Here is a 9,161-nt window from a genome sequence, read left to right on the forward strand (position 1 = left end):
TCCTCTGCCTGAGGTCCTAGGTTTTTCCCATAAAGTGTCCTCGGAGAGAGAGAATGGACTCTTCTCCTGTTTCTATTCCTATCAGCTTTTCCCAACAATGTATCTTTATCACAGCAGCGACAAACCATTGTAATAGCAACAGTTGGTCCATTTTTGCTGTTTTTTCAATACTTCCAAAACCAGCCTCATCATTCACCCTCAGAGACAGCAACACTAGCCAGACTGTGTCTCATCATTAAATCTGGTACCCGCCCACAGAGCCTAACTCCAAAATTGTAAGCTTTAAAAAATATGTTTTCTTCTCGTAGTTCCCTTAACTCATGGATGGTGGGTGCTTCCTAAAGTTCCTCGTTTGCCTTTTCAGTTCTCCAACTATTCCTTTTGTTCAGATTTTTGTGTTTTCTCTTCTAACTGGACCCAGCTTGAACACATTTACAGTCATTCTGTCATTTATAATATTCCTATAGTTTTCTTTTCTGAATCTCTCTGAACCATGTTCCATTCAAGCTTTCTATGCTTAATCTCACTGAAGGTTTCTGGCCAAAATTACCAGTACTATTCATGATACTAAATCTGTGGTCAGATCTTAGTTCTCAACTTTCTTGACCTATATGCAACATTTGATTCATTTTTTCATTCTCATTACCTTAGAATGTATTCTTTCCTTAGAGTGTATTCTTCAGCAAGCTTCCAGGATAACATGTCTCATTAATTTCCTCCTGTCTCCTTAAGATTTCAGTCTGCCACATTTGTTGATTCCTTTTCATGGCCCCAATTTAATACTTTCCTGTCCCAGGGATCAGTCTTTGGACTTCTCCTTTCTCTCTCTAATTTATTTCCTTATTGGTCTCATCCCATCAGATGGTTTAAATACCATCTAAGTACCATCAGGTTGGTGGTTCCCAAATTTTTAGCTAAAGCCTGGAAATAATCCACTAAATTCTGGACCCATACATCCAACTGCCTACCAGATTTTTCCACTTACATGTTGAATAAGCATCTCAAATATTATATCTGTTGAATACTAATCTGATATTCTCCCCTACCCAACCTGTTCTTTCCACCATTTTTCAGTAAATGCCAATATCACTTTTCCATTTACTGAAGACTAAACACTTGGTATTGTCCTTGATTCCTTTCTTTCCTTAAAATTACACATCTAATCTTTCAATAAATCCTGGAAGCTGAAACTTCAAATTATCCAGAATGCCAATATTACCATGTCTGTAATCTGGATTTTTGTAACAGCTTCCTAATTGGCTTCCTTGCTTCTATCTTTGTAAACCTCCTATCCCATTCATTATTTTTTTTAATGTAAGACTTAAAATGATTACATGAAAATGTTCATCAGATATCATTAGTTTAAGATACTGCAGGTTGTCATACAAACCTTGTCCTTCTCTTTGATTATGACAAAGAGAAGAAATTAAATATATGAAGCAGATATTAATAAAAGCTTCTTTCCAGCAAGAATTAAACAGCTCTACTGTTTTACTGAGGACATATTTAACTTCATTTGTATAGAGAAAACATTGACTTAGCCTCTGTGTTATCTATTTAAAATAGTATAAATGGACATTCCAATTCTAGATTTGCTGTGATTTCTCATTATAATAGAAAAGATTAAAATCTTCTGGAAAAAATAAAGGTCATGGAAATGATTGTTTGATCACATAAAGTTCTAGTGATGCTTGAATGAAAAGATTGACATGAATAAAGATAACAGCAACACCTTAAGTACAAAAAGACTTTAAATAGCTGTGGGACTGGATCTCAGATCATATTAGAAGACTCTTTGCCTATCACTAAGTTTGGAAATCAGGTAATGCTATTAAAAATGGCTTAACTACTACATCTATTCTCTTTTAGATATTTTCTGCAGGAGGCAAAATTTATTGATTATACCAGTAATGGAAATTAAGATCCTTACAGAACATTGTATTTATTGTACTGTAAATAGATAATGGGTTAATTAATATGCAATTATTTGATGAATTGTGAAGTAGATGAAGGAAATGTTGAAATCTAAAGGTAAGTTCTCTGTGGTATCTTAGAAAGTATTCTTAAATGGTAACTATTGCTATGGTTATTTAATTTCAAGGTACAATTTGGGATTCTAAAACCCGTAAGAAATAGGAGAATCACATTAGTAATATTTTATTATTTTCATATCAATAAAGTACATAGCATTTTATTTTGTAGAAATCATAGGCTATAACTATTTAGTGATTGGCCCTCAAAACAGTATGATTTTACATTCTAATGTTCTATTAACTATGTTAAGATGTTCTAATAGCTACTATATATACTCATATAATCACTTTAATTGAACTTGTGGTTTCTAAGTTTCTAATGCTAAAATTGGAAGTGTTTTTTTTTTCATGTGAAGGTAAACTCTAATAGTTGTGCAAAGCAGGGCTTAATTTGTCCCTGTTAAACTGTTTTGACAATTGTCAGCAGAATTTATTTCATCTACAAACAACATTTATCTTTCAGACATTCTTCCAGGTTTCTACTAGCATCAGAATGGCTGTGGCTGACAACAGTAGTTACTTGTTTAAGAAAAAAACTTTTCATTTATCTTATGAAGTTTTACAGTTGAGAGTTTAGATAATTATGGGTAAATAAGAAAAGTTATTATATAATATTTCTGTATTTCACCTAAGACACACTGTTACTTTAAGTACCACTAAATAAATGGATACAGATGATAGATGATTAGTAGATAGTAGCTAGATAATAGATTGATAGGCTGAATGCAATAATTAAGCTAAGTTAGGTCTTAATAATAATCCTGTGCCATGAAATGTTTTGGTCTGTGCCTGTGACTTTTTGTGTAAAAATATCAAATTATAATGTAAAATATTTTAAATAGAATTTCAGAGATACCAATATGGAGGAAAAAATGTGCATCAAAGAACTTATAAGTTGAGTATCATTGAATTAATTCTGTAAGGAAAAACGGCAAAGAGATGAAGCCAGGAAAATGTGTGAGGAAAGATGAAGAATTTTTACTATATAGCATAAATTATAGAGATTTTATATAAACACTTTCATCAGAAATGTGAAGAATATTCTCATATAGTCTAATTTCCAGCTACATGGGGGCAATCACTTTCAAATGGTCTTATCCAAACAGGAGTGGTATTATGTAAATAGAATATTTTAAATAAAATAAAACCACTGGAGGTTGTGTATTTTTTTCCTTAAGAATTTTTCCAAATATTAGACTAATTTATATGCTCTCAGTGAGATTATGAATGGAGAATGCATATGTTCCTAAAGCATTTCATAATGGTACCATATGTTTAAAGCATTATACCTAATTTGTAGGGATAAAAGTATGTATAAAGAATGGACCTTCACTGATAAAAGCGTGCCTGGTTTATGGAACTAAATATACACATTTTGGATCTCACTAGCATGTTCAGAACTGCTTCATAAATATATGAGTGATCCTAAATATGCTTAATGATATCTGTATATTTACAAGATTCTATAAAATGTCTGGGGTTTAACAAGTCCTTAAACAATCAGTTAAGTCACAAGACCTCAGAGACCTAATATTCTGAGTGGCAGAGAGAAAAGTATCTACAAAATAGCTTTATGATAAATAGATTATTTCTCTTCATTGAGTTAAGTTGTAGAAATAACTTCCTTTAGGAAAATGTCAAGGGAAAAAATCAGCAATGATTTGAAGGAATGTTTTGAGTATATATGCAAGGGATAAATGATAAATAAAATACCCCACCATTTTTCTTGGGTACAAGATGGATGACTAATCCTTATTAACAGGAATAATTTACCCTTTACATAGAGAGGCCAGTGTCAAGACATGGGTGTGTGAACATGTGTCAGGATATGTGTGTTATAAACAAAGGGCAGATAGAAGTGAATGGCAGCAACACAGGAGCTGGGCCTCTTGGAGACATTCTGCAGGATCAGCTCACTAGCCACACAGGAATCATAGGATAGAATGGCATTGTCTGTAGGGATATGATGTCACTCTTCAAAGTGTAGGGCTTTGAATGCACCGGAAATGTAGGGCTAAGATTAAGCAAAGTCAGTTCCAGACATACAGAGCTGAGGTCAGGCGAAGTCACTTTATGGCTACATGACTTTATACAAGTTACTTAGTTTCCTTTCATTTAAAATGTTTGTAAATGAGGTGCTTTGGGAAATAATGAGGAAATCTATACAAAGCATTGTATACAAATAGGACAATTTCATTTTCCTTTTTTATTTTACTCTCCATTTGTGCTCCTTATCATTACATCATTTTCTTCAAGTATGAATTTTCACTTCACTGAAGTAAGTATGTTAATATTTTCCCCACAGAACCTCCTACAATGAAATTCCTGGTTTTGCTTTGTATTTTGAGTGTGCTTGAGCAGAGAACAGTAAGTTAAAGAAGAATCTGGAAGACCATGATAGTTGCTTTTTTAAAAATTTCAAAGTATAAAATATTTATCTGGTTATACTATATATTGTTATAAATTCAGTAACTGAAAATAGGAGAACATTGCTTTGACCTAAATAAAGAATTTTTAAAAATCCATTTGCCCACCACTTGTATTTTACAAATGTAAACACCTTGCCATATAGACTGTAGTTCTTTGTAATAAAATAAAATGATATCAGTTTTGCTGAAGTTTCCCCTAGGGACTTGATTCTCCTTTGCCTCATCCCAGAAGTAAGCCATTCTGAAGTTTGTGTATAGGCTTCCCTGGCTTGTTTATATAACTTCAGGATGCATGTATATGACTCTTAAAATACAGAAAAGGGTCTTGTGCAGTTTTAAAAATTTACATAAATGAGACATATGTCATATATTATTTGGCAACTTGCTCTTTCACTCAGTATTTATGCTGTCACAATTTATCCATGTTGATGAATGGATCAGTACTTTCACTATAATTGATCTTTGTCATTGTAGACCAAATACATAATGCATTATATCTGAGTTAAATGTAAACTCTATTTCCTATATGATTCTATTGAATTGATGATCCTTATTCAAAGCCTTTGCAGACTGCCTAAAAACATTTTTTTATTATGTATGTTATCCACATATTATGTATGTATGATTATTCAACAAAATAGTGTATGTGTATCTGTGGGTAGATATACACATATATATATGTATAGTGTGTGAAGTGAAAATCTTAACCTAAAATAGAAATTAAAAATTCTAAGAGCATATGCTGTTTTCTACCAGGATTGCAATGGATAATCATGTTTAATGACTACACAATTAGATAAACTATGAAGCCCAGGCAAGTGTATTATGCCAATAATAATTTATTTGGGAAACATTTTGAATGTAAAATAACTATGAATTCTAATAGCAGTCTAAAAATAAAAACATTATAAAGTAACTAAATGAAGTAAACCACTTTTTTCTTGTTTTTAGTGGGGAAATGTTGAGAGTAACAGTAATTTCTTCAGTGAAGAGGTACCCCTTTAATATTTTTCCATTTAAATATAACTCCTGATGTTTTATGTTTTCTAATGCCACACTTGTAGCAACCCATTTCTTAACTCTCAAAAATTATTTTATGAAAATTGATGAAACTGTAGTCACTGTCAAAAAATTTATTTAAACTTAACATTTTAATATAAATTCAGAAATAGAGTCCTTTACTTTTGATTGAGCTCTAATGCAGAACATAACAGATAAATTCCTCCTATGTAAGCATAATTTAAATCAGGGTATAAATTGGTAAAATGAATGTTAAGTTCAACCTGTGTATTTTGATGTTTTTCTTTGATTGAAATATTAATCTTTCTACTTGATTGCTTGGTAATGGACCAGTGGTACATCTTACTTTGAAATATACTAATTATAGTTTAAAGTCCTGAATTTCTACACTCCTGCTGTGGTGACAAGTGAGAGGACATCTTCTGTCATACCATCGTAATTCAAATCTGGATGAAGAATAGTCTCATCTATAAACATGATTATATAGCCTAAAATGAAAACTATGAAGTTTCATAGTTTTTATTTTAGTCATTTATTTTGTACTTTAAAAATACAATAAGAGATATTAAAGGATATAGATGCAGATTCCAAAGCAAGTATGTGTATGGATGCTCTGCATTTTAGTAACAATAATTATTAGTAAACATTGTCATTTAAAAGAGGAATTTCCATTCTGAGGATATTTTTATAATCATACCCTTATGATAAAAAATGATGACCTGGTACCATAGAAAATTCTGGAGTAGTATCAGAGAAGCCCAAAATTTTTTGGGAGTGGAGATTTCTGTACCCATAGGGATTTCCTCTTCATCCACAGTCTATTATCTGCCAACTTCTGGGAAAGCATGGGATGGCAGGGCAGAGGGATTCTGTCTATCCACTGTCCCATAGTAGAGGCAACTGAGTATGCAGAGAAGTTTATATAAAAATGTGAGCATGTCTTCACATCAGAAAGAACTGGTAGCAACACTTCAAATAAGCACTGAAAGAATATATTCAAAACATCACCAACACATTTTCTCATTTATCTGTTTTTATCCTTAGAATTTAAGTGACCCTGACTTTAATGATGATCATTTTGAACACCAACCTCCAGAAGAAAATTTGCCTTTTTCTCCAGTATATGATGACTCTTCATTTTTAACATCCCTTTAAAGAACAAAAGGTAACTTCAAATTCATCTGAAAATGTAATGGATCTCCTCTGAAGTGATTTTCTGATGAATAAAATAATTAAATTCACACAAAATGCTTGTGACAGGTAATAGAATTTGTTGGATACAAACATGTATGCTAGGATGCTAGAGTCTGACCAAGTTGGTCCATATCCCAGGACCAACACTTAGTAAGATAGTAGCCCAAGCAACTATTGACTTTCTGTGTGCCTTTTGGGGGCCTCATCTGAATTGAGCATGATACGAGTATTGACCAGCAGAGTTATGAGCATCATATGAGATGAAGTAATACATAGTAAACAAGTAGTAAATATAAGTATTTTTGTTCCCAGATTTTTTTTTAAATAGTGAGCATTTTCTCCTGCAGTAAATCTCTTTGCTGCACAAATAAAACCATAAGAAAAATCAGTAAATGTGAAAGAATATTAATTTCTGTCCTATCTCTTACATCTAACTCATAAATAAAAAACAAGTTTCAGATTCAACCTACTTCCAGATTCATCTCAACACCAAATTGCCATTCTCCCTTTCAGCAGATAAAAGCTCTCAAAAGGAAGTATTAATTTCCTATGATTCCCCAGGCATTCTCCTTGGAACTATCACCTGAGATACAATTTTTAAAACAATTATTTTACTGATAACAAAGTTAAGGCCTTGAAGGATAATTTGTCTGAAATTGTATTGTGAGTGGGCAACAGAGAACCCACCCAAACTGTTTCCAGATTCTAAATGTTTTTGATGGACCCAAATTCCTCCCTGTGTCCCTGAGATTATAGAGTGAAAATTGAGGTGATTATCTTTTCAATAAAGAAGGAAAGTTTTATTTCTTAAAAGTGCTTTGGTACTAGAAAAAGTATAATAGAGATACCATGATTAATTTTCATGGTGTTATATTTAATAATTATATATGTTTGCATATGCATATGTGTGTGTGTATTGCATATACCATTATTTAGGTATAAATCAATAGTCACTGTGTTACTTGTAATAGGCTCATCATGCTTTGATAACAAATAGTCCTGAAAATAGTAATGTCTTATAGAATAGGAGATTTTTTTTTCTTCACATCACGTCACATTCTGATGCAGATGTGATATATGACCTTCATGTGCTACCTCTAGAAACATGGCATCCAAAGTCCCTAAATCAGGGTACTCACATGAGAGTAAGTTAGCACAGCAGTACTTAGTTGTGATAGCCAGGAAATGGTACACATAACTTCTCATATCCATTGGTCAGACTAGACTTGTGATTCCATCCTATCTGCAAGGAAGCCAAAAAGGGGAGAAATGGAGTATTTACTCTCTTTACAGCAATAACACTATACCTAATAGTAATGTAGTAGTATGAATATGTGTGTAGGGAAAAGAGAATTTGGAGGACAATCAAATGGAATAAATGCAATTTTTAGTTTAAATTTTGAGTCACCAACATGAAATAATTTTTTATCTTCAGATATGGATCTCCAAAACATCTCTTTTGGAATACTGATACGTATACTTCTAACAAATCAAAATCTTACTCTGGATTCCTTATTCAAGAGTTCGGTTCTATTATGATGGCATCCTTGGACTATATCATATACACTAAAGAAAATGGGTAACAACTGTAATAGCTTTGGAATTTGAATTTCTTTACTTTTATTAATAAATCTCCTTTGCAAGCATGTACTTTATTGCTATATTATATTTCATTTCTCAAAGATATACATATAACAGTCAAGACCATTATTTTTTGATTGGCTTTCCTCACTTTCATGTTTTTATGTGTTTTTACCATATGAGCATCACATAAGGTATCACAACTGTTACCACTTATCTAAATTTAACTAATTTCTTCTGCAAAATAAATGACCCAACAATAGCATATCATTCACCAACTAACATATCTAAAGGAATAAGACCTAACTGTGCTGTTCCCAGATTCATCTCCAGAGGTATGCATTCAACAAGCAACTTTTCAATCTCCTTAAGCCAGGAGCTATTCTAGATACTGGAAACACAAGTGTGATCATAATTAGCAAGTCTAATTATGAAGTTAAACAGAGAATAAATAAAGGAAAATTTATTTCATTTGTAGATGAGAGACTAAAATATGTGCCATGAAAGACAATTTTGGAGGACTTCAAAATAATTTGACACAAAAATTTAAGCATCTGCTAATAATATACTTTAATGAAGGAGCACATTTTCTGGCTCTTGTCAATGAAATGAATCTGAGAGAAAGCCTTAATTGGATATCTCCACATATTCTCTTTCTCATATATGATGTATGTACAAAATTGGTTAAAATTGTATGGGTCATTCAGTATGCAAGATGCAGTAAATCTCAATAATTTTTATCCAAAAGTCAGGAAATTACTTTCATTTCATTCCTTATTTATTCATTCACTCAGTGAATATTTTTGAGTGTCTATTACAAGTCATACGTATAACAGAAGTGCTGGAGATAATCATCTATGACAATAAGACAAAGTTCCTCTCCTTATTCACCTTATATTCTAGA

The 9,161-nt window shown here is 32.1% G+C and overlaps 1 long non-coding RNA gene across 1 annotated transcript; it reads left to right on the forward strand.

Annotated features, from left to right (window-relative positions):
• Window positions 1-1,769: 1,769 nt before the first annotated feature.
• On the forward strand, window positions 1,770-8,326 carry LOC118908942 (uncharacterized). Its single transcript, XR_005023433.2, has 5 exons — window positions 1,770-1,822; window positions 4,339-4,400; window positions 5,414-5,455; window positions 6,527-6,647; window positions 8,112-8,326. It is a non-coding gene; the product is annotated as an uncharacterized LOC118908942 (long non-coding RNA).
• Window positions 8,327-9,161: the final 835 nt, after the last annotated feature.

The sequence above is a fragment of the Manis pentadactyla genome, chromosome 5 (genome assembly GCF_030020395.1).
Source record: "Manis pentadactyla isolate mManPen7 chromosome 5, mManPen7.hap1, whole genome shotgun sequence".
Lineage (NCBI taxonomy): Eukaryota > Metazoa > Chordata > Mammalia > Pholidota > Manidae > Manis > Manis pentadactyla.